At 48.8% G+C, this 22,575-nt stretch overlaps 1 protein-coding gene across 13 annotated transcripts in view; it reads left to right on the forward strand.

The window, feature by feature from the left end:
- The first annotated feature begins 201 nt into the window (after nucleotides 1-201).
- Nucleotides 202-22,575, forward strand: part of Mical3 (microtubule associated monooxygenase, calponin and LIM domain containing 3) — a 202,181-nt gene continuing 179,807 nt past the window's right edge. For 3 of the 13 annotated variants that reach the window (XM_050164165.1, XM_050164163.1, XM_050164169.1), the window contains exon 1: nucleotides 16,701-16,981. The gene's annotated coding sequence lies outside the window, so the exon portion shown is untranslated. Of the gene's footprint in view, nucleotides 562-16,699; nucleotides 16,982-19,849; nucleotides 19,869-22,575 lie in introns of those variants that run through there. The other 10 variants (XM_050164173.1, XM_050164172.1, XM_050164171.1 and 7 more) reach the window with 6 other exon arrangements.

Below are 22,575 nucleotides of genomic sequence, written 5' to 3' on the forward strand. Positions count from 1 at the left end.
TGTGCTGACTGGGGAGGGAGAAGAGAAGAAAAAAGACAGCAGCGGCGGTGTGGTTTGGGTTTGAGTCTAAAGAATGGGTTATCTGGGACTCCATTTCATTTGGGTCACTTGAGGCTCAACCGATGCCCAGGAGAGAGGCCAACGCGTCATTGCTTATCCGTTACCTTTTCTCCACAGCCTTCCTCAGCCACCAGGGCAGGCGCCTGCTCCTGGTTACCGTGGCAACCGCGAGGAGCCCTAGCCAGTTTCGCTACTGCGCTGACTTCTGCAGCCTTAGCAGAGATGCAGCGGTGAGAACCGACAGACAGTGACAGACCCCGGATTCTTTATTCCTTTATCGCTGCTCTGAACCCCGAGAGAACGAGGGAAGACACAAGGATGAAAGAAGTGTGCCTTGGGGTCTCCGGATGAGAACCTTTGCTGGGATTCTAGCTGGAAGGTGGAGCGGCCACTCTTAGGATGCATGCAGCCACAACAGCAGCACCTGTGTCCTGAGGACCAGCCAATCTGGGGAGGCAAGCTCTCACCGGCGAGGCAGATGCGGATGTGAAGCCCTAGTCCGTAAGTACCATCTCATCTCCCCCTGGGTGAGCAAATCCCTTAAAGGAAAAGGTTTTGTGTCTTGACGCCTTAAAAACAAAAAAACAAAAACAAAACAAAACAAAAAAAACCCACATCTTTCGATTGTTTATGCCTTTCCGACATAATACGAGATTCTTGGAACAAATCTGTCTGCTTTTAAACTCTTGCTCTCTTAAGCAGTGGCAGCTACACCCCAGGGTCTGTGTCTCCTTTACTGCTCAACGCCCCACCGGCAGACACCAAGCACCATAAGCACACGCCCCAAAGACTGAGAAACAGAGCACTCAGTTTCTCAGCCAATAACCGTCCCGTTTTCTTTACGCTCTTCTCCCCCACCCCAATCAAAGAAATAACATCCTTAGGCAAGCCGGTGGTATGCCAGATGTCAGAGGACTGCCCCGGGATCCCCACGACACCGTGTCCTTTCTGCGAGTTCAATGTGGATCCATTAGCTCATCCACAGGCGACAATTGTTACACTCAGAGGGACATTTATTTCCGTCCAGTAGAGGGCGCCGGCGCTCGCCTCCACAGCTCGGTAAACAGGCCAGAGATGCCATCCCCACACGCGTAGGCATGCACGTGCCCCTGGCTGCGGAGGACCCGGCGCAAGTCAGCCTCTGTGGATCGTTAACAACAAAGAGATTGTTATGTTGGTTCCCCTCTGGAAGTCAAGGGAAGGACAAACGAATTTCCGGGGCACGGCATTCATTTCAGAAGCGAATAAGTGTGTTTCCAGGGCAAAGGACTTTTCTGTGTATTCATCATTGTCCTCTCCTTCCCCGTCCACCTCTCCTCCCCCAGCCCCCAATCCTTTCTCACAGCCCCAGCGCTGTGATGAAGTGTTTACAATTTACCGTGTTGGGAAGACAGGAGAGAGAAAGGGAGACCTAGCTGGAATGAACAGTAAACCGATGGCTGCGCCGCTGGCACCTGCAGTAGTCTGCGCTGGCTGCATGTTGGAACACCTAGGGTCTCCTGCCCCAGACATTCTGACTTAGTTCCCAGGTGATCCTAAAGCACCGAGGTTGCCCGCCACCGTTCTAATCGGGATGACGTATTTCCAGGTGACCTCGGTACTGGTTCAGTCTCTCAAATGTGCTGCTGCTTGCTGCTGGAGGGCGGGGGTGTCCATATTAATATTGTCATGTGTGACTAGCCGCTGTGTGGAAGAGAGCTGGCAGTACCCGGGACTGCCCGGAGCTGCTGAAAGGTGAAATGGATGTTTCAAACGAAGGAGGACACGGCTATTTCAGAATGGGCTCCTTCTCTGAAGAATATGTTCTGACCCATATTTCAGACTAAGGGGGAAAGGAAGTGTGGGCCTCTGTGCGGCTGTGGAGGGAAAACTGACAGGGTCTGTAGAAATGGATTCCACGTCTGTGTGCTTATGGAGTCACACTTGTAAGCACCCCCACTCCCCAACTGCAAGGAGAATGGCTACTGGAAAGCAGGGGTGCGGGGTGGGGGAAGTGTGGGGGTGGCATGGTTATTTAGGCGTAGCTCCAGCACTTGGGAGGTGGAAACAAGAGGACCATGGGTTGAAGGCCATCCTCAGCTACATAGCAAGTTTGAAGCCAGCCTGGGCTACATTAGACCTTGAAAAAAGAAGAGAGAGTGAAAAGAGAAAGAGAGAGAGAGAGAGAGAGAGAGAGAGAGAGAGAGAGAGAGAGAGAGAGAAAGGCAGGAATTCGGTAGCCATTTGAACCAAGCAAAAAGCAAATAAAATGACCTAGAAATTATAGTCTTAATCCTTTTCAAGACTGAACTCATTATGGCTTTAAATCCCTCCTACACCTAAGGGAAATCTTAAAAATGTCCTTTTCCCCAGAACTGGAACACCAGGGTAACATCCTCTTCACAAACACTCTTGCAGACCAGGGAGCAAAAAGCTGCTTCTAAACTTTGCCTTCTAAAGCTAGCTCATGAATATTCATAAGTCATAAATGCTGGGAAGCAGGTGGGAGGCAGAAACAACTCAGCAAGTTCCCCGGAGCCTGCAGTGCTCACTCAGTTAGGTAAGGCCTCAGACTCTGGGCCTCAAAGGTCAGAAATGTAAGTAGCCTACAAAGCCAAGCCACCAACGTGGTACCTGCCTTTAAACCCAGCTCTTGGGAAGTAGTGGAGGAAAGACCAGGGGCCCTTCTCCATTACATATTGGGATCTAGGCCAGCCTAGGCTAGCTAAGAGTCTCAGAAGCCAAAAACTAAACAAACAAACAGCAACAACAAAAAGTGTGGCCAGCTGCTAGTAGTTTTCCACCACAACTTTCTAAGGCTTCTCATTGATTAGCTCGAGGAAGGGTTAACATCTTCATGGGGGCGTCGGGTGCAAATGACAGGCCTGCCTATTCTGAAAGCCTGGCCTCTGTCATTCACATCACAGACTGGGAAGAGAATTAAGTAGTCCATAAAGAGCACCCACCCACCCACCCGACTGGGATCACAAGGCCTCCTGTGCCAGGCTGGGGGGCAGGCAGGAGGATACCCACACAGAATAGCCACAGCTCTCCCACACACTGTACCAGATCACTTTGTCACCACATTCCCAGCTAGTGACCTGGACAAACATCTCCTTGTGCTTATTTACCAAGCAACCCCAAACAGTTCCAACCAACTCCATCCTTCCCTTTACTTATTGTTCTAGCCTCTTACACACACACACACACACACACACACACACACAGAGAGAGAGAGAGAGAGAGAGAGAGAGAGAGAGAGAGAGAGAGAGAGAGAGAGAGATTATGTTGCCTCCCAGTGGAGTTGCCCTGCTCTCTGAAGACTGCTTCCACTTACCCTGGGCTTCCTACAGAGTTGCCCCAGCATAGGGAGCTATGGGCATCCTTTACCTGGGCAGTTTTTAGCCTCCCTCACTGACCCCGGGTTCTCCTGACAAGTTCTGCCAAACAGGAGGCTCAGGGTGGCTTCCGCTACCCAGCCCCAATAACCCTTTCTGACTGGTCATCGCAGAGCTGACCCACCTTGGAAGGTAGGGGCCAACACTACAAAGGCTGCCTGTTGACTTGATGGCTAAGAACTACTCCCTGAAAATGACGGCGTACTCCAGTTCAGGAGGAAGGGTCCAGTAACCTGACTCCATGCATGCCCCAGCTCACCCTCATAAGGAGCTACCTAAACTCAAAGGAGGCCTCAGGAGACACGGGTGCTTTGTTAAGACCCAAGACCTCTGTGTGATTTCTTTGGGATTTATCAACTGCGGGAACCGGGCAGAACAGAAACCTCAGACAATATTTTAGCAAACTGGATCGGGACTCACCAGTGGACTGGGAAATCAGTTTGGTGGGTCTCAACCAGTATTTCAAAAAGAAAAGTTATCCAAGCGTGCCACATATATGGAGGGGAGATTTTATTGCCTGAAAATGTTGTGCATTGGTTTTGTAGATATGTGTGTCTATTGTGTGCTGAGTCATGAAGCGTTTGTTTTACTTATTCTTGGAGTTAGGGACCAAGTCCAGACCCGGCCCATGCTAAGCCACACCTCCAGGCATCAAGATTCAGTTCTTTGTGTGGGTCACAGTTGAGCAATCTTTATGCTCACTCCTCTGCAGTGAACGTTGAAGGAAGCTGGTCTGAACCACAATAAGATAGTAAGGAGTCAAATCCCAGAAGAGCTCACAAAAGCATAGACTTAAGTACATTTTTGGATAGCTTTAGTGCTAGGAATTGAACCCAGGGCCTTGTGCATGCTAGGCAAGTATCCTACCACTGAACACAGGCTGACTTGGGCCTTTTGGAAGTCCGGTTCTGAGGGGCCTTGGTCCTGTGTGTGCTGATGTGAGAGCCGAGCTGTAAGTGCGCCAAGCCCTGCTGTGCTCTACTCTTTGTGTGGAAGAACTGAGAATTCAAAACGAAAAAAATTCATGTTCAAAACCAGGGCTTTGAATGTGCTAAGCATGGGTTCTATACTGAGCGACTCTTAGGCTGGAGCATACTTTTTGTAACGCATTTTGAATAATGCAAAAAGGAAAATTGAAACATTTCTCTATGTTTTGACATTTTCATGACATTGTCTTTATTTAGGGAGGGGTGCACATGTTCTACAGTGCTTGTGAAGAGGTCAGAGGGCAACGTTAGGAGTTAGTTCTCTCCTTCCACTGTGTGGGTCTTGAGGATTGAAGTCAGATTGCCAGGTTTGGGAGCAAGCACCTTTACCCACTGAGCCATCTTGCTGGCCCCATTTCAATATTGGTTTTTCAAGACAGGGCTGTCCTAAAACTTGCTTTGTAGACCAGGCTGGCCTCGAACTCACAAAGATCCGCCTGCCTCTGCCTCCCCAGTGCTAAGATTAAAGGTGTGCGCCACCACCACGCAGCTAATATTTTTATTATAATTCTATCTAAGATGTTTCGGGGTAATACTCTCTCATCTGCTCTGGGCTGCTCTCTGCACTGCTCCAGTCTGGGGGAATACAACATGATATTACCTGGGGAAAGCCTGGGACACATCCAGAGACAATATTTCAAAAAAAAAAAATAACGTCAAAGCCGAAGCTGGGTGATTGATGGCTCATATGCGGAACACCAATCCTTGGAAAGCTGACGTAGGAGAATTGCTCTGGGTTCAAGACAATGTGAGCCAGGTAATGAGTTCAGGTTCAGGGCCAGCCTGGGCTACAGAGAAAGTGACCTTGTCTCAAAAAAAGGGGGGGGGGTGGGCAACAGAGGGAGTGGACCTCAGTGGTTAGAGTAGAGACTTTGCTTAGGAATACCTGAGGACCTAGGTTCCATAAGAAGTGTGTGTGTGTGTGTGTGTGTGTGTGTATGTGTGTGTGTGTGTGTAGAGCATTTTAAGTAAGTCACACCTCAGGGTTAAGGCAATGACCAGAGCTCTGGGAGAGCCTGTCCTGTAAATCCTAACATGGGTAGCAGTATAATCAAATGAGAAAGGCAGAAGGAGGAAGAAGGTGGAACAAAATAAAAGCTACCTGAGAAACCATTCTCTTTGTCCGAGTTTTCCAGTCTTGGCACCAAGTTCCCAGGCTCTGCTTAACCTGTGCCTTGCTATGCAAACTCAGCTGAGCCTCAGACAGGACATCTCTGTGCCCTCTCTATTTTTTATTTTAACGTGCAAAGCAGCAGGCTTCCTTGTGCCATTTTCACACATACTTAGTTTGGTGCACCTCTCTCCTGCACCCCCGCCCTGCCCTCTTTCCCTTGTGTGCCTCATTTTCATCATCCCAAGAGGGATGGATAACCTGGCTCTACTCCTCCAAAGGCAGGCAGTGGAGGTTTTGAGTGACTGAGTCTTTATGCTAACCCTGTGACACACACACACACACACACACAAACACGCATGCACGCACGCGCGCGCACACACACGGCTAAGGGCACCTGAATTTCCTGGTAGACATTCCATGGACTAGACACTGAGAAATATCCAGGTTTTAAAACCTGATATGGGACCAATGAGCAGACTGATTCATTGGGTAGAGGCACCTGTTACTAAGCCTTACAACCGAGTTTGATTTCTGGGACCTACTTGGTGGAAGGAGAGAGCCAACTCCTAGAAATTATCCTTTGACCTCCGTGTGTGTGTGTGTGTGTGTGTGTGTGTGTGTGTGTGTGTGTGTTGTGAGAGATTTGGCAGAGAGAGAGAGATTTGGAGATTCTGTTGGGATCTACACAGAAGCAGCAATCTTTGGACTGGATCAGGTGTCAGTTATTCTATTTGCTTCTCTGTGTAGGGTGTGATTTGCACTTTTAGGTCAGCCAAACTAATGTTAGTGCATACCTGTCTTAGTTAGGTTTTTATTACTATGAAGAGACACCATGACCACGCAACTCTTATAAATGAAAACACGTAATTGAGGGGGTCACTTAACAGTTTCAGAGGTTCAGTCCATCATCACAGCTGGGAGCATGGTGGCATGCAGGCAGATGTTGTACTATAGCTGAGAATCCACATCTTGACTCATAGGCAACAGGAAGTCAACTGACAGTCACACTGAGGGAAACTTGAGCAAAAGAGACCTCAAAGCCCGCCCCCACAGTGACACACTTCCTCCAACAAGGCCACACCTCCAACTAGTGCCACTCCCTTTGGGGGCCATTGTCTTTCAAACCACCGCAATACCTTAGGCCAAATGCTTATATATGCTGCACTTGAAGCAGCCCTGGACAGCTCCAAGAAGGGAGCATTGCTGTTTCCATTTTTTTTCTTGTTTAGAGCCATTGCAATCCTGACATAATAGCACGGGTTGGGTTTTTATGTGGAATACAGGGAGGTGAGCGTTTAAACTCATCTTGGTTCTGTAACAAACCGCCACTCCCATCATGCCTTCGTACCAAAACTTGGGTTCAAATTCTGACCATGATACTCATTAGTTGCGCGACCTTGGGAAAAACACGTGAATGTCTCTGTAGTTCAATCACCTTAGAGTACTTTATAACCAAATAGGGGTGGCAATGGCATAGGTGAGGTTAGAAGGAGTGGAGCTTATGGGGCAATGGTTGGGAGGTGAGCAAACACAGAAGTAGACTCCGGCTGACTCTCGGAAGAGAGAGGCCGTGAATTGGCCCACGGAAAGGTGGTTCCCAGGAACCAGGAAGGATGAGAACCAGGCAGGCGGGGAAGGGATCTAAAAGTGACTAGCTCTCTTTCTCGGCGTATTCTTGGTTGGGAGAACTTGCCCTGGTGTATCAGGCTTTTTCTTTCAGGCCACCAACCAGCTCCTAAATCATGACGTGGAAACTTCTTATTTGTTGTGAATGCTTGGCCTTACCTTAGCTCTTATTTTAATGTTTCTCTTTATGTTTTCCCTTGAGGCCTTTTACCTTTCTCTCTGTATATCTTACTTTCCTGCCGTCTCTATGTCTGGCTGGCGTCTGCCTGACTGGCTAGCTGGCCCTGGGCAGCTCCCATCCTTTCTCCCCGGCTCTCTCTTTTCTTGCTCCTCTCAAGCCTAGATTTCTCCCCTACTTATTCCCTTTGTCCGCCAGCCATGTCTGTTCCTCTCCTACCTAGCTATTGGTCATTTGGCTTTTTATTAGACTAATCGGGTGTCTCAGGCAGGCAAGGTGAAACAGCAATACATCTTTTCATAATTAAACAAATGTAGCAGAAACAAATGTAACACATCTTTACACAGTTAAAGCAATATTCCACAGCATAAACAAATGTAACATAACTTTACATAATTAAATGTTTCACAACACCCTGATCTTTCTCATTCCTCTGTGGCTCTCTGCTTCCCACTCATAGTCTAGGAAGGGAGGTCAGAGTGCCTTTAGTCAGGCTTCCTGCCACTGGCTCATAATTGGAACAACAAGGCCTTGAGCTCAGTGTCACCTTACTGCCTTCAAGTCCTGTTCCTGGGTATGGTGGATGCTGGGCAGGCAAACCCACAAATGTCGAGCATGAAGCCAAGGGCACCAAGTGTCCCAGCCTAGTAGTCAAAAGTGCATGGCCTTGGGATCCCCTAGGTCCCTCAATCATGATTCAGCACACATAAAAGATATTGGGACAGCACCCTCGGGTGAACTGGCAAGGAGATCCAGGAGGAAGAGCTTGGCTTGGAGGGTCTAGCCACATTTTGCTCTGGTGCCCAGCAGGCCTGGGGCTGAAGGTGACTCTGTATGTTGTCTGTTTAGTGACCAACTGTGTGGACACTTGAGCTTGTGTGAAAAGCCTTAGCCCGTCTGCCTCTGCTTTTCTTCTCCTAAGTATTTTTTTTAATTAACTTCTTGTCATTGCGTTATGCTACCCGTTTTTACAATGCTATGGTAGAACCTATAGTGTCTTTTTTTTAAAGATTTATTATGTATACAACATTCTGCCTCGATGTATGCCCGCGCGCCAGAGGAGGGCGCCAGATCTCAGTACAGATGGTTGTGAGCCACCATGTGGTTGCTGGGAATTGAACTCAGGACCTCTGGAAGAGCAGTCAGTGCTCTTAACCTCTGAGCCATCTCTCCAGTCCCCTATAGTGTCTTTTAAACCCCAAGTTAATCTTTTTTATTGTTTATTTATTTAGTTTATGTGTATATGTGTTTATGCTTCTGTGCCATGGTGTACGAGAGGAAGTCAGAGGACAACTTGTGAGAGATGGTCCTCTCCTTTTACCATATGAATCCTGGAAACTGAGCTCGGGTCCCCAAACTTGGTCATTTCAAGTGCCTTGAGCCATTTCATCTGACCTGGCGGTTGTCATGCCAGGCTTAGAGTCAGAAGTGGTGACTGGCGTTGGCTGTGCTGATGTGCTGTCCTGTGTGTGCTTTCCTCGGCGCTTTCCCAGTCAGGGTTCTGTCTTCAGAGAAGCAAGGGACGCCTGGCTCTTGAAGCGGACGCACGTTCATATTATTTATAAGGTATTTAAATAGTTTTGAAGTTATTTCCTCTAACTTCCTAATAAGTTTTTCAGGAAAATTATATTTCTCACCAGACCTGCTCTAAGTATGGAACAGCAAAAGGAGAAAGCATTTGGACAGACTCTGAGGTTCTCACACCTACTACCAATTGTCTTCTTCATTCAGTCAGTTGGCTTCATTTTTCAAAAGATTTATTTATTATTTTCTGTGTCTGGGTGCTTTGCTCACGTGGATGTTCATGTACCATATGCAAGTCTGGTGTCTGCTGAGGCCAGAAGAGGTGTTGGGTCCCCAGAACTGGAGTTACAGAGGGTAGTGAGCTGCCACATGGGGTCTGGGAATCGAACCTGGGTCCTCTGGAAGAGCAACTAGTGCTCTTAACTGCTTAACTGTATATGTTCTTTTAGACTAGCAGTAAGTGCTCTTAACTGTTGGACCATCTCTCCAAATCCAATTTATTTTTTTTATATTTTGTTATTATATAAAATGTATGTTTTGGTGGTTTGAATTTTTTTCTTTTTTAAATAGAGACTTTTCCTCACTGAGTTAGTTTTACTTGATTTTATTTTTAGATTTGAACCTGTTTCAAAGAAATCATTCTGAGTTCTGTCAAATGCCATGAAAACATTTGCTGTAACAAGCTCCTTGTGACTTAGGAAAAAAATCATATTATTTTCAAACTTAATGTGTCACAGGACCAGTTTAGGGCCAGTGGGATGGCTCAGGGAATAAAGGGTGCTTGCCACCAGAGCTGGACAGCAATTCCAAGAATCCACAGAATGGAGGGAACAGAACTGACTCCCACAGGTTGTCCTCTGACCTCTACTTGAGCACTATGACATGCATCCCTTTCCCTCAGAAAAATAAGTAAATGTAGAAGTAAAAAGGAAATTTTAAATGGCTTATATCAGACTGAAACCCTAGCTGGTCTTGAACTCACAGAGACTCACCTACCTCTGCCTCCCTAAGATTAAAGGTATGTGTCACTATGCGCAGCCTCGAAGCTTTTCTGATTAGTAAATTGTCTGCCTAATTATAACACGATCACCCCACACAGGGAAGTAAGCTAAGGATGTTCTCCGGCTCCTCAGAGCTAGTGGGGTGTGATGGTCACTTTTGGCAAGTCACATTCTTCACAAGTTTGACAGCTCTGGAGAATGTCCCTGCTGATATACTTCAGATCCTCAGACAGAGCGACAGTTTCTGGTGGGTGAGCCAGCTGCATCTGTACCCGGGATTCTTCTCTGGGAGTCTTAGCATGTTTTCACGACAGTAAAAATGCACATATTAGATCTGCGGCTAAGGGACAGTGTGACCAATTGGTACTTGAGGTGGACGTGCTGTCAGGGGCTCCTTGTCATTGAAGTAGCTCATGAGAGAAAGCCGTGGAAGGAGGGTCTCTGCACGACCACACTCCAGGAGAACTGCAGAAGAAACTGGCTGAGACCTTTCCATGAGTTCAACTGCTTTGCCCAAGTGCTACAAGGTATCCTGAGACAGGGTGCGGCTGCTCAGACTATTAATAGTATACCAATAACTTCTCTTCCAATATTGTTTCACTTCACTTAACTATTCCAATACCTTTGCATTGTCTTTGTTAAGACATACCAAAGAAAAATGTTTAAGGTTTATTAATTTTAAAAAAAAAAATATATATATATATATGAGACTGCTTCTTCTATGTGTAGGTATGTGCACCAATGTAAGTGGAGTAGCCATGGAGACCAGAAGAGAGTGTTGGATCTCCTAAAACAGGAGTTAACAGTCTTTTTTAACTGCCTTGTGGGTGCTGGAACTGCATGAACTGAGGTCCTCTGGAAGAGTAGAAAGTGTCACTGAGCTATGTCTCCAGCCCTAGCCAAGATTTAACACCTTCAATTGCCAACTCATGTGAACAGGGGAAGAAAAGCTACCCAGTTTAAATCTGCATGTAATTGTTTACTGGCATTTGGGAATAATAATGATGATGATGATAAATAATCCCTTTTTAAAAAGTAATCTGAGTTTCGGGTCCAGTTTTGAAGGCTTGTGTGTGCTAAAGTACTGTAGAAATCCTTCCTACTTTAGTTACAAAAGTCCCACAATGACCTAAAAAAATCTCATTAGTTTGTCAATCATTCTTGGAAGTTATCTGCAATTCTAGGTGGCAGTGCAGCCCCCCTGCAGGAAGGGGGCGCTGCTGTACACACAGCTGCGCTTGTGCTCCCAGGAACCCCTTAATGTGTTTTTGTAGCTTCATTGAATTTTTGTTTTTGAAACAGGGTCTATGATGGCCCAAGCTAGCTTTGACTCTGATCCTCCTGCCTCAGCCTTTCAAGTGCTGAGATTACAAGTCTGTGTCACTACGTGTTTCCGATGTGCTAGATTTCACGCTTGATCTTATCCAAAAGATGGACAGGCAGTGTGTTTAATTTAATATTATTATTACATTTATTATTTTGTATATATGTGCGGGTATGCCTGTGGAAGTCAGAAAACAACCTGTGGGAGCTGGTTCTCTCCTTCCACCGTGTGTGTTCAGGAGAATCAAACTCAAGTCCTTAGGGCCTCTACTCACTGTATCATCTACCCCCTCCCCGGCCCATGTTTCTATTTAAAAAACACTGTCCTGAACAAGTAGAATTGGGAACCCTTAGCTGGTTCATCCCCTCCTCACTAGGGTAGGTTTGCCTGTGGTTTCTACAAGTGCACAGCATTTAGTCTGGACTGACACAGAGGCTCAAAGAGCGCAGGCTCATGTGTACCAATGAACCTATGTACATACACAGCTAAAGAGTAACTTTCAGATAATGCAACTCCGCATGAAGATGTGGGGCTGAGGATTCATGTAGCCCAAAGTTGCAACCCTTGCCTGGCAGGTACAAAACCCTTGGTTCTCTTTTCAGCACCGCTACCACTAAAATAAAGACATAAGCCCAGGAAAACCAAAAACCTTGCTGGTAAGAGTTGCTTAGTTTCTAGAGCTGGTCAGAACCCCTCTGAAGCTGGCATGGGAAGTCTCTCTCCGAGGCCAGTGGGACCCTAGGATTCTGCAGTAGTCAGTGAGCTGGTGGCTCTAGTTTGCACGGCGGCTTTGATAACTGATTTCCCCGCCACAGTCCCATCTTGGTTTTACCTGCAATTGCTATGTAGAACTCCTGACTCTTGTAGGCAGATACAGGCTGGAGAGTCTGAGGAACCCTTTCTCAGCTTTGGGGCTATTGCTCTGTGAAAAAACCGATGCAGACATAGACATGTGATTTTTGTCAAGTTGTATTTAATTTTCCTTTCTGCCAGCCGGCAGGGCAAAAAACATATAAATCAAGAATTACTCTGTGTGTGTGTGTGTGTGTGTGTGTGTTAAAGCAGTCTAGGGATAAACTCAGAGCCCAGTGATGTCTCCAGTACTGGAACACTGTCACCCATGCATCCCTTAGCTGTCTTCCAGCAGACTGGACTAGTTCAAAGCTAGGACTTTGGTATAGAAGAGGAAGGCAAAAATGTTTTTAAAGGTTACTTTATTATTATTATGTATATGGGTGTTTTGCCTGCATGTAATGCTGTGTCCCAGGTGCATGCTTGGTGTCTGGAGGCCAGAAGAAAGGACTTCAGATCCCCTGGAGTTGCATGTGGTTGTGAGTTGCCACGTGGGGTCTGGGAATCAAACCTGAGTCCTCTGGAAGAGCAGCCAGTGCTCTTAACTGCTGACTCATCTCTCCAGCCCCAGAGGCAAGGAGTTGAAGCACCTCATCCTTTTCTCTGCTGGATCCCTGTGACAGGGGATACAGGTCAGGAATGAAGTTCCTTCTAAACCATGCTGCCCTTCCTTCTTGATTCTCCTATCCAACATCTGAGCCTGTCCAAAGCATTATGTGAGTTTCTTAGTTATAGGAAGCTCGGGAATTCCCTGGTGGGACCTTAAGGACGAAACCCTAGCAACAGGGAGACATACTAGTAAAATCATATGAGCGTGGGCTGGCAAGAGGTTTGCAATCAAGCCTGCCAATCCAGGTTCCGTAATTGGGACTCAGATGCTGGAAGGAGAGAACACAAGCTGTCTTCTGACTTACACACACACACACACACACACACACACACACACACACACACACACAAATAAATACAATTTAAATACTTTTTTCTTTTAAGACAGGGAGGCACATGCCTTTAATCCCAGCACTCAGGAGACAAAGGCAGGCAGATTTCTGAGTTTAAGGTCAGCCTGGTCCACAGAGTGAGTTCCAGAGCTGCACAGAGGAAACCCTGTCTCAAAAAAAGAAAACAATGAGCACAGCCTGCATTTTCAGGGTTGTAGTCTAACTGCTAGTGGGGTGGAATATTTTTACTAAACACTGGGTGCAGAGGCAATGCACACCGCCCTTCCTCATGGAAGCTCAGAGAGCTCATTCCCGCTCCAAGCATGCCAGGTGGTGGGAACACGTTCTCTTCTTCGGCCACCGAACATGCCAACATTGCAGAGACGTAACACACTCAGGGTGAGCACCTCTTCTACCATAGCCCCTGAACCTGTCCTCGCAGATTTTGCTACTCTGTAGTTCTTTCCTTGGTGCTTACAAGTGTTGCCTAGTTGTTACATGTTGTAAAAAGGATTGTGAGGGAGTGGGAGATTGCAGCGGACAGAACATACAGTTTGGAAGACCAGGCTCCGTTTATTTTGTTTTGGAGGCCTCGGGGACGGAACCCAAGGCGATGTGTATACCGAGTTACAGCCCAAAGCTCTGGTTTGCCGGGCGGTGGTGGCGCACGCCTTTAATCCCAGCACTCGGGAGGCAGAGGCAGGCGGATCTCTGTGAGTTCGAGACCAGCCTGGTCTACAGAGCTAGTTCCAGGACAGGCTCCAAAGCCACAGAGAAACCCTGTCTCGAAAAACCAAAAAAAAAAAAAAAACAAAACAAAACAAAACAAAACAAAAACAAAAACAACAAAGCTCTGGTTTTGCTCAGGCAGGAACTCAGAACGTACACCAGGCTGACCTGGAACTTGCGACCGTTGCTGCCTCTGCCTACCAAGGGACAGAGAGTCTTATTTAGCAGTTTTCTTAACCTCAGCCATGTCGGGCTGCTATGTGAGCTGCTGTTCCATTCCTTTTGTAGATAAACTTCGGCCCGTGTTTCACACAGCCTGCTTCCCTGTTCAAATGATATTCCACGTACAGAAACAGAAGTGTGTGACATTCTTTCCCCCCTCTGCTCTCTTCCCATCCTTGCTTCTTTTTCTCCCCCTATCCCTCTCTTTTGCTGGGGATCAAACCTGGGGCTTCCAGCAAGCCCAGCATTCACTCTACCTAGGCCCTAGCCCTGGCATGATCTCTTATTAGAGTGTTGTAGATGTTTGAAAAATAGGGGACAACGTTGGTCTTGGTTTGCTGTCAGTTGTTATGATAAAAAAAAAAAAAACACCGTGACCAAAACCAACTTGAGGAAAGTGTTTCTTTCAGCTTATAGCTGTAGTCCATCATGACTAGATGCCAGGCAAGAGCTGATGCAGAGGCCGTGGAGGGGTGCTGATTACTGCCGTGCCCCCCATGTTGCTTAACCTGCTTTCTTACATACCCCAGGACCCACTTGCCCAGGGGTGGCACTGCCCTCAGTTGGCTGGGTCCTCTTACATCAATCATTAATCAAGAAAATGCTTCACAAATTTCCCTACAGGCCAATCTGACGGAGGTACTTCCTTAGTTGAGATTCCCAAATACTCCTGGCAGATGTCAAGTTAACAACAAAACAACCCCTCACCTCCCCCCTTCCCCGCCCCGCCCCCAGCACAGGGCTGCGCTGTAGGACTCTGAGGGTGGCCCCTAGAGCCAGGCTTCTCTGTGCCCGTGCACTGATGAGCTAGCTCCTCCACACTGTTTTTCTCTCCGGAGGAATAATGGTACGAATGGAAATAACGCACTTCATAGCGCTGATGTGAGGTCGGAACGAGGTGACCCACACGAGCCCCTCCCAACAGTCCCCAGCACGTAAGATATACTGTTCTGGTTAGTCAGTTTCTTCACACAAACATACCTCACATAAACAGTCTAAGGGAGGAATTCTTTTAATTCGTGGGTTTCCATCTTTGGTTCCTGGCTCTGTTGACTTGGGGCCCCTGCTCCCAGGCAGAGGAGCAGGGTAGCAGGAACACGTGCACCTCAAGGTGGATAGTGAACAGAAAGACAGGAAGAGGTCAGGGGCAAGATAACTCCAAGGCCTGACTCCTAATGACCTACTTCATCCAGTTAGGCCCCGCCTCCTAAAGTTTCCAGCACCTCCCAAAATAGCAAACCAGCTGGGGACCCAGCAGCAAAGACGGGAGCCTTTCTGAAGGATGCTCCTTATCTAAACCATAACAGTTAATAAACACAAGCAGCAGCAGCTGTGGGATTCTAGGGAAAGAGGATTACATCTGGGGGCAGAAAACATGGAAAATTGGGGTCACGAGGGCACTAGGTAGAAATGGGAGGTCGTAGACGTCAGCAACTACGTTAGCCCTGCCAGGAAGGCTGCCTATCAGAACCGGACTTCTGGGAGTCTCTGGACAATGGTTGGAAGATGCGTTGTCTGGATGCAAGTGGAACTCTTAGGAAAGGCATCCTGAATACCGTACAGTTTGGACGCTGAGGACCACAGGCTGAAAATTTCTGAAATAAAGAAAGTGAAGGGCCTGCGAGAGAGTTCATCAGTAAAACGCGTTGGTCACCAAATTTGATCCCTAAGGACCCATGGTAGGAGAGAACTGATTCCTGAAAGTTGTCCTCTGACCTTCACACGTGCCCGCCAGCACCCCACAAATAATAAGTTTTTAAAAATGTACAGAGCAATGGGTCTGAGGCAGTTCTGGCTTTCTGGGGTGATAGTCCAAAACGGAGCAAACAAGGCCTTCAGGAATGTTCGCGAGGTCTTCAGCTAGACATGGAGGGCTACTGAGAGAACCGGGAATCCTGCGTAGTTGAGTGGTGTACTACAGACCAGCCAGGAACACTCTTCAGCAGGGCCCAAGGGTCAACAGCCGTGGATTTGTTGCTGAAGGCAGGAATCCAGCACAGTCCGGCAGGCCAGTGAAGAATTAACAGAAGCTTCGTCAGCCTCTGGGAGCGCAGACCTTAGGAGGCGGGGTCTACACACCCGGGTAGAAGAATGCTCTTCTTTAACATAAGTAAGGGCCTCAAAAGAATATTCGACCAACCTTCCCGCGATAAGAGACTAAAGACTGTAATGTCTGTAAAGGTGTGGTGTCAGAAGGTCTACCCTCTTCCAACCAAAACTCAAGATGCCTGGAATTGAAGAGATTAATAATCTCATGCAAGGGATGAGGAAATAAGAGAAAGGCTTCCTAGAGGTCAAGTGTGGCCTAACGTCCTCATTGGATTGGAAAAGGAAACTGAGGCAGGGAGTTGGCGTTACCCACTCAAAGCCATATAGTAGATTTCAATTCTCCGAAGTTTTCCATAGCTTTCCTCCCGGAAATCGACACATCCCTATTCTGTCCCATCTGGATGAGATCAGGAAGAGAATTCTAGCTTGTTTGGTGGCGGCTTCTGAGAGCAACAAACAAGTCCCCTTTAAGGGCGTCCTCCAGTCCCGGGTCTGGCCGGTTTTGATATGCCCCCAGTGTTATCCAGTTGGCCGTTTTGTGTGGCTTCTCGCCCCTTCCAAGATTCCCAGCCAATCACCTCTTTCTTCGCCTACCCCGTTGGGTATTCTGGAATGTACCATATGGTCCAGGCCGTGGGGGGGAGAGCAGGAGGGAGGGAGTGGCAACTGTGCATTCCTTTACCTTCTGCTGTGAACCGTGAGATTTTGATAGAACCGAGCCTGGACGTGGCAACCGGGTCTCTAAGAACGAGAAGCACGAGCGATCTGCAGGAGCCCTGAGCCCGCTCACCCCCATTGGGGTCGGTGGTCTAGCCTGGAGGGCCGCAGCCCCCGCCCTCCCATGTGCCCGCCCCGCCCCGGCGGCGCCGCTCCTGCCGCCGCTGCTGCTGCTGCCGCGCCGGACGCTGCGGGCTAGCGCGCGGGGGCTGCGGCTGCGTGTCCCGGCGCGCGGCTGGGTGGCCCCGCCGGCCACGAGGACACAGCAGGATGAAGCAGAGGTGAGCACCGCGCTCCTGGAGAACAGCCGCATCCCGCCCACGCTGCGCCTCGGTGTACCGGGGGTCGGCGGCTGGGTCCCGGATGGCTTTGGGCGCGGGTGGCCGCGTCGCCCCGATGTGTGGCTGGAGACAACCCTGCCGGGCAGCCCCGGACCTCCGGCCCGCCCTGTGCCTGGAGCCTGCCTCTGGCGGACGCGTGCGGCGAGGAAGCCCCTCTGCGCTTCCCGCGTTGCCGGGCCCGTGTCCGGGTCCCTGACCTCCAGAAATCGGGTGCTAGGTCAGGTCGCGCCCTGGGGGAACTCAAGAGAGCTACCTCGCTAGTAGGAACGGGAATAAGCGGGTTGGACTGGGTGTGCCCAAGGCGGCTTTGTAGGGGTGAAGACCCAACCCGGAGTGGGACTGTGCTCCCCGATGTCCCTAGTCTGGATCCCAGCAGGCGCAGTGTGTAGGTTGCTGAGGTCGTTATGGCAGGTGGCCATGAGGGAACTCTTGACATTTCCGTCTGGTGGTAGACTGAGTGGGGTGCAGGCAACCACCGGGGCCTCTTATTTCAGCGCCGCCCCCCTTCCTAACTGCCTTTCAAAGTGACAACACTGTTGGAGGTTCCCGTGGCACACTAGACATCCCTCGCTTAAGAATAACCTTGGAGAGCCCTACCCAGATATGGGTTTGTCTGGGGTTCTCAGACAGCCAGCCGGCGTGATGGCCGATTGCAGGTTTTGGCGTCTCTCCTTGGCAGGGACCGCATCATCCAGCTCTTTCACAATTGTTGCTGAGAAGAACGGGTCCTTGAGGCGCCTCAGCGCAATTGGGGTCGTGGGTCAGCCTTGTATCTTGACTGATTTTTTTTTTTCCCCTCCCGAGTCTGGAGACAGAAAGTTGTTTCCAAGAATACACACCACATCCGTATTGCTTTGATTTTAGTGCTTAAGTCAGACATTAATTATGGCTTGTGTGAAATGGATTAATGCAGAGCAGCGGAGATCATTTCAGACAGTGGTATTTGTTTATTTAAAGTGCGCCTTGGATGGAGAGGATAGCATTTAAATACCAGGGCATCAGTGTGTGTTTGGCCCCCTTTGACAGTCTGCCGCACACACAATCATTTGGGTTGATGGCGAGAGTGAGATTTTATGACGGGAAAGACATCTTACAGATTGCTGCTGCCAGCCGGAATAAGTTCACTCAAGACCCAGCCACCGAGGATGCTGTTCTTTGTGGCTGCCTTCTGTGAGCGAGTCTCCCTAGAGCCTTTAAGAGGATGTCATAAATTTCGTACTTGATTGCCACATGCACTCAAGTCAGTTCTTCTAGCCTTACAGTGAGCTTTTCTTAGGCTCTAGGTTGTAAAAGTCTTAAAGTATCTTTTAGCGGTGTACTAAGTAGCAGGAGTTGATTTCAGAATTACAGCTATGACTGTTTGGTGGGTGGCTCCGCAAAGAATTGTTTAGAACATGGACCTGGTGCCTCAGCTAGAGCTCTTTTCTGTGTTTAGGATAGCGCCGGCTTTTGAGAAGTCTAAAACTTGACTGCCAGCCGGTTGGGGCTTTCGCCTACCAGGATGTTTATATCCTGTGGTTTCTAGGTGTGGGAGAGAAGATCATGAGGGAAGGGTGCTTCCCGCAGTGCTGCAGACGTAGTAGGTGTTCTCACAATGATGAGGACATAGTAGGTGTTCTTCTCATGGTGCTGAGGACATAGTAGGTGTTCTTCTCATGGTGCTAAGGACTTAGTAGGTGTTCTTTTCACGGTGCTGAGGACATAGTAGGTGTTCTCGCGGTGCTGAGGACATAGTAGGTGTTCTTCTCACAGTGCCGAGGACATAGGAGGTGTTCTTCTCAGTGCTGAGGACATAGTAGGTGTTCTTCTCAGTGCTGAGGACATAGTAGGTGTTCTTATGGTGCTGAGGACATGGTAGGTGTTCTTCTCATGGTGCTGAGGGCATAGTAGGTGTTCTTCTCACAGTGCCGAGGACATAGTAGGTGTTCTTTTCACGGTGCTGAGGACATAGTAGGTGTTCTTATGGTGCTGAGGACATGGTAGGTGTTCTTCTCATGGTGCTGAGGACATAGTAGGTGTTCTTATGGTGCTGAGGACATAGCAGGTGTTCTTCTCACAGTTTGAGGACATGGAGGTATTCTTTGCACAGTGCTGAGAGTACGTGTTAGGTGTTCTTTGGAAAACCTGGGTGGGGATGGAGCTGAGCCTCTCATCCTTCTTTCTGTGCACTGGGAGATCAGTTCTCCTCCCTCCCTCCCTCTCCCACGTCTTAGCTTTCTAGACATTTTAATAGGAGGTTGTAAGTGAAGCCCTTCTAGACTGAGAGAAATCAAAGAGGGAAAACGGAGGTTTTCCATCTGCCTTATACATTTTTTGTTGTTGTTCGTTGGTTGGTTGGTTTGGAGACAGGGTCTCTTTATGTTTATTCCAGTCTGGCCTTAACTTGCTAAGTAACCCAGGCTGACTCTGTACCCTTGAAGCTTCTGCCTCAGTGCTGGAATTACCACTATATCTGACCCTCGTGTGTTCCTTTTTTTTTTTTTAAGATAGGTTCTTGTATAGTCTGGGCTAGCCTTGAACTCCTTTTATAACCAAGGATGACTTGCCTAATTCTGCTTTGTGGCAAGGGAGCCCCTGATCCTTCTGCCTCTACCTCATGAGTGTAGAGATGCCCCGTGTGACCCACTACACCCAGGAAATATGTTGCCATTTTAAATAGTTATTTTTATTTACAGGGGAGTGTGAGTGTGTCTCTGTGTATGTCACATGTGTGCAGGCGCCCTTGGAGGCAAGAGGAGGGTGTCAGATCCTCGAGCTGGAGTTACAAGTGGTTGTGAGCTGCCTGACATGGGTGCTGGGAGTCGAACTTTAGTCTTCTGGAAGAGAGGTGAGTGTTCTTAACCATTGAGCCATCTCTCCAGGTCCAGTGTTGGCATTGTGAAAGAAAGGATGGCCTTTCTTAACTGCCATTCAGTAGGGGAGCCAACCCTTTCTTCCATCTGTTGATTACTTTTTTGGGGGGATGATTCGAGACAGGGTTTCTCTCTGTAGCCCTGACTGTCCAGGAACTAGCTCTGAGATCAGGCTGGCCTCGAACTCAGAGATCCACCTGCCTCTGCCTCTGGGGTGTTGATTACTCTTTGTGTGTGCGTGTGTGTGTGTGTGTGTGTGTGTGTGTGTGTGTGTGTGTGTGCGCGTGTGTGTGTGTGTGTGTATGTGGGTGTGTGTGTTCGTTGATTTGTTGATTGCTCTTGTAGGTGAGGATTTTACTTGGTGCATTAGCATGTCCAAGTGGAACTAGAATCATTACTTAATTTTCCCAGGCAGTGACATCTGAGAAGTGGCCAGGATTCCTGAAGCTGGACCAGCAGGCAGGAGTAGCAGTCCTGGACTCTGCTCTGGGCTCGGCAGGGAGCCACCACGTGTGTCTCCTCCCTTCTTGAAGCTGGTCGTAAGAGCAGATTAAAAGGCTATCTGAGCTAATGTACTTGGGAAAATAAGAACCATCATTGGTTTGTTTATGTTGCTTGATATTGGGCGTGACATTTTTACAGAAGCCAGGCTCAGGATTCAGTTACAGTCCTTTCTTTGAAGAGGTGAACTTCTTTTTCTACCCCAGTTGATCCTCTCTGGAGGCAGGTGCTTGGCCCTCACTCCCCGAGGCAAGCCACGCCCCCACCCGATGTCATTGGTTCTTTTGCTGGACTGTAATGTAGTCAAATTATAGCACAGTGTTTTCCCAGTTTATAGATAAAGAAACTGAGTGCCGCTCCATTGATCCTGGAGTTGGATTTTTTCATGGTACTTTCCATTGGTACCTCTGGAGGAAAACACGCCCACACCCCTCTTGTTGGTGCCGAAAGGTTTCTGGTGGACCATTGTCCTTTCCTGATGCTGGCAAGCAGTGGTACTGCTCTTTGGTTGCTAGGCAGCGCCTGTGCTAGCAGCACCCCAGCTCTTCCCTTCTGTGTATATAACCTATTCTCGGTATGCCCCTGCTTTATATATGACAAACTAGGGATTGGTGAGATCCCAGGACAAGGAAGTGACAGAAAGCCCTGGCTAAAAGCAAGGCTGGGGTCAGCCTAGGGTCTTACTCTGGGAAGTATCTTCCCAGCCCCAGGCCATAGTGGTGACTAATGGGCAGGTTTTGGGGGTCCTGACACCTGCTTTTTCCTCCACCCCTACTTTCTGCAGTGGACAGTCATTACTTTAGGGGGAAAAAACTCAGAAGTGAAAAAGACAGTTATATATGAAGCGTGTGAAGTATTTAATCAAGGCAGACAGGACGATTGGGACCAGAGAGGATGGAAATGGTTCAGGGATGGGGGACGTGATCCTCCGACCCGCAGCCGCAGCCATCTCCAGTGCTCAGGCCTTTTCAGCTTCTCGCCGGCTGAAATAGTAGCCTTGGAGACCTGGCGCTTTTGCTAAGGTCTGCAGAAAGGTGGCTGCTCTTCTCTGCTTCGTCTGGGAAGTTGAACACCTGCTTCCTTTCTGGTGTTTAGCGTCCGTGGATAATGCAGTACATTGTCCAGTTATGTGGGAATTGGAGGGGACGTTGTTTGGAAATTTACCTAAATTCATTCAGTGGACTTTTCCTCCTCTCCCAGGCAACTCCTCTGTGGTCTTTGGCTCCACTTGTCAGAGTCCTCTGGGATGGTGGGGTTGGGTGGGGTGGGGTAGAGGTCACACACCTGGGTGCTTAGATACATCGTGAGGCAGAATGACACGGCTGTCCTGGCGGGGCTCAGTCATGTGTGATCAGCTGTTTTCTTGAGGGCGGTTCAGCTGTCTGAAGGCGTGCAGATAGGACTGTTGAAGACAGGAAGGTGGTTTTCTCTCACCTTGCTACGTCTCCATTGGCAGGTTAGTTTACACAGGAGGATGGGAGACTGCTGCATCTTAAAACACGAAAGGAAGAGATCCTCAGAGCAAAGATGGGAGAAGGGGGACTGTGGACTTTACCTCAGTGCAAGCTGGGGGGACAGAAGCTTCTGCTGGACAGGAAGAGCCCAGGAGATGGTGGAGCCCTTTTGTGTCTGTCAACGGCTGCTTTCCTCTGTAGGGCCTGGCTCTGGAGTTGAGATTGCTGGTGAAGTTGAGGAGAGGGGCTGGTGGCCAGCAGAGGGGGCTTTCTGCACTGGCAGGGTCTACAGCTGCTGTTACGTTGTATATGTGATGAAAGACGCATTCTGGTGAACTCTGGGAAGGGGACAACATAACCGAGCGGCTAACCAGTCACTGTCTTTGACTTTCCCTCACTGCTTTAAAAGACCTGTGCAGGGCTGGGGGCATGGCCCTGTGGGCGTGGCCCTGTGGTTGAGCCCTGGAACCCCAGCACCATTTAAACTGACAGAGTTCTACTTTGTTTGATCCTGCCTTCTTTTTTCTTGCCTCTGGAGCCTGGGAAGGCTCTCTACTTTGGGAGCCTGGGGAAAAGAGGGAGGGGGGAGAACAGCCAACTCCCCTCCCCCACTGCCTTGGGATTGGGATTTCAGGGTTCTGGAATGGCAAAGGGAGAGGTGGGGAGAACAACTCGCTGGAACCACCGGGCTAATAACAGCCCTGATCATGTGACCATGGTGGTGACA

Source organism: Alexandromys fortis, unplaced genomic scaffold (assembly GCF_014885135.2).
Source record: "Alexandromys fortis isolate MF-2015 unplaced genomic scaffold, M_Fortis_MF-2015_v1.1 scaffold_150, whole genome shotgun sequence".
In the NCBI taxonomy this organism is placed as follows: Eukaryota; Metazoa; Chordata; class Mammalia; order Rodentia; family Cricetidae; genus Alexandromys; species Alexandromys fortis.